This window comes from Neomonachus schauinslandi, chromosome 3, assembly GCF_002201575.2.
Source record: "Neomonachus schauinslandi chromosome 3, ASM220157v2, whole genome shotgun sequence".
Classification (NCBI taxonomy): domain Eukaryota; kingdom Metazoa; phylum Chordata; class Mammalia; order Carnivora; family Phocidae; genus Neomonachus; species Neomonachus schauinslandi.
In genome coordinates this window covers 115011518-115014580 of record NC_058405.1, presented here as the reverse complement: position 1 = coordinate 115014580, position 3063 = coordinate 115011518, and positions in this window count along the sequence as shown.

Below are 3063 nucleotides of genomic sequence, written 5' to 3'. Positions count from 1 at the left end.
GAGCAGGCAAGGAATGGAGAGCCGGAAGTGTATTGACTTCAGGCTTTCCAAGTACCGTAGTTTATGTTTTGTGTCTCATGTGCTTCTTTTCTTGCATTTATCTCTTGGCTGCTAAAAATGGGAATAGAGATAAAGAGGCTGGAGTGTTTTTTGTTTTTTTTTCTTTTTACCCTTTTTTTTTTTAACATCAAAGGTTAACTGTTTGGCAAATGATTACTTGGTATGCACTTAATGGCACCATAGTGTCCAGTTCAGTCCATTTGAATGAGCGATATTTCCCCAGGAGAACTTTATTCACTCTGGCTTGATGGCACTAGGAAATAATTTTAGCTTCTAGGCAGTATATACTCCTGCTTCCTTCTGCTCCATCTCCTTTATTGCCATAAATACCAATGCAAGGGTTTAAAGACAGAATCCAGGGTTATTTTATGTTGCTCATCGTTAGTATTTATACACACCAGTATACACCTCTTACCAAACTGTACCAAAAGTAAAAGATGACCATGAGCTACATACTAATGTATTTGCACAAAATATTAGCATACTCTAGAAACATGGGGTTTGGGTTGTTAATAAAGAATGATTGGTCTAGAAAATATTAATAACATTCCAGAGTGCTTCTTGTGAATGTCTGGATGTATTTCTGCATTTCCTTTTCAATGGAAAAGAGAGATGTAACAATTTAGGGTCTAATGGTCAAATGATTCTGCTGCTACCCAGACGCTGTCATTTATGCACCATGATTATGCTGATGGATCTTTCCAATTTTGTCAGTGTCTTCTGTGTCATTATTCCTTCAGCTGGTTAGTTTCTGGCTTTCATATCAGCCCCAAAGAAAAGCAGTTAACAGTGCTCACATTTCTGTTGCTAATCTTTGGTTTATTAGATCTTTTCCTATAATTCCATTTCAGGGGCTCTGCTCAGCTGCTGGAATAGTTGGTGTGTGTCAGGTATTATTGTAAGACTTGGGGATGGTAATCCTGGGCTTTACAGGGTAAGACAAATGTGGTATTGGAGAAAAATAGATTGTTGATGGTGAGGCTTAGTGAGAAACATTTGTTTTCCTTCCAGCCTTGGTTGTTAAATTAAATTATGACTTTGAGGAACAGAGGCTCTAAATTCTTTCTTCCTACCTTGAAAGCATATTCGGCCAGGATTTTATGCTGGGTCCTTTCCCTTACTTTGTCAGTGGCTGGCACCCCGATGAAGACTGCTGTCAGCTTAAGATAAATCACATTTCTAACATATTTTTTTTCAGCTTGGACAGCCAAAATTAGTGCAAGGAATGTCAGTCTGTTGCCAGATCTGTCAATATAAAGTTTAGATCACAGTTAACTGGTGCCAGTTTAGTTAACTACCTGACAAAAAAAGGCTCATAATATGCCATGAAGAATGATTTCATTCTTAAAATGATAGATGCTCAAAGCCAGCAGGGATGCTGAAACCGACACTGGCCCTTTAAAAAAGGACTTGATAACATTATGAAATAATGGAAGGAAAGAAAGCTTGACCTGGAAATAGATGGCGGTTGAAAAACCCTCTCTTTATTTTATACAACTTATCTGCTAGTATAAAAGAAACCCCAAAGCACCCTCAGTTTGGAGCCATGCAGAGCTTTGTCGTGTGATAAAATAACCTCTTGGTTAGTTCAAGCTGCTTCTAAGGTTTTTGTTGATATTCCAAATTCCAGAACGACAGAGTACAGGTTCAAGATGGTTTAGGAATAGACATGTTTCATTGTCTTTGTTAGAGTAAGCTTATCTGTGTTAACAAATAGAAGCAGAAATATATAATGGTTCATATACAGTTTATTTGCTAGTCTTTCATGAATGCACTACAGATGTTTCTAGTCAGCCCATGGCTTTCCTCCATGTGACAATTCAGGGATTCATGCTCTTTTCATTTTGCCACTGTACCATATTCCAGTCTAGACTACTGCGTCTCAAAACTGAATGAATATACGAATCCTCTGGGAAGGCTGTTAAAATGCAGATTCTTTTTCAGGAGGTCTGCGATGGGACCTACGATTTTGCAGGACCAGACTCTGAGAAGCAAGCACCTAGAGCACCTTGTCATCAACCGCATCTTGCTGGTGGAAAAGAGCACAAAGCATGTGGGGATTCCTGTGGGGCAGGTTTGGAGGTGGCATATATCATATCTGCTCACATTTTATTGACCAGAACCCAGGAGATGGCTGTACCCAACTCACGGGAGGCCAGAAAATGTAAGTTAGCTGTGTATTCTGGAAGAAGAAGCATATCTAAGTGAGCTTCCGGTAGTTTTGGTCACATTAGGTGATCTCAGGTGCTAGAGGTCATTTTCTTTTTAATAGTCTGCTGATAATCCCATAAAAAATTCTGTCTAGATTTCCCTTTCCCCTATGCTTTCTCAGTATTTAAAAAAATGTTGACAGTTTGCTCTCCTTCTCTGGGAATGATAATACCTGGCACTTATAAATGATTTTTTTCTTTTTTTTAAAGAGGCCCAAAGCCGCTTTGACCCTGGTTTCATTAATCTTGCAGGTTAGAAATATCCCCATTTCCATCCCTCAAACACTGAGGTATGCAGAATGGATGTGGCCCCTGTGTGGCAACCAGGGGGCTGGCTCTGTAGGGCATTGTATTGTCACCATCAACCTCCTCCTGCAGTCCTCTGTGCTTTCTTCTGATGGCAATGCCTGTGGCTCTTCTGCTTCTCTTTCTTCTTATGGAAGGATCTGCCATATTCTTTAGCTGAATAGAGTTTTCTCTTAGCTCTCTGCTGTGTTTATATTCATATGGTGCATTTGTTCTTAAAAGATTCAAGATCCATTTAGACCATGTAATTCCTTTTAAATAGCTTAATAAAAGGTTAGCTGAACTTAAGCTCCAAGGACAATTTCAAACACATGCATATGTTCCTGGAGCTGGTCTTCGAACATGTACAGAGGAGAATGGCTGGGGGTCTGTGAGTGAGGCGCTTGTTTGATTTCAGCTTGTGGTCATCAGTGCACAGTTCATAATTATCTTATGATGCCTAAGCTGTAGTTGGGAAAATGGAGAGTTCTCTTACTTCTATTTTATG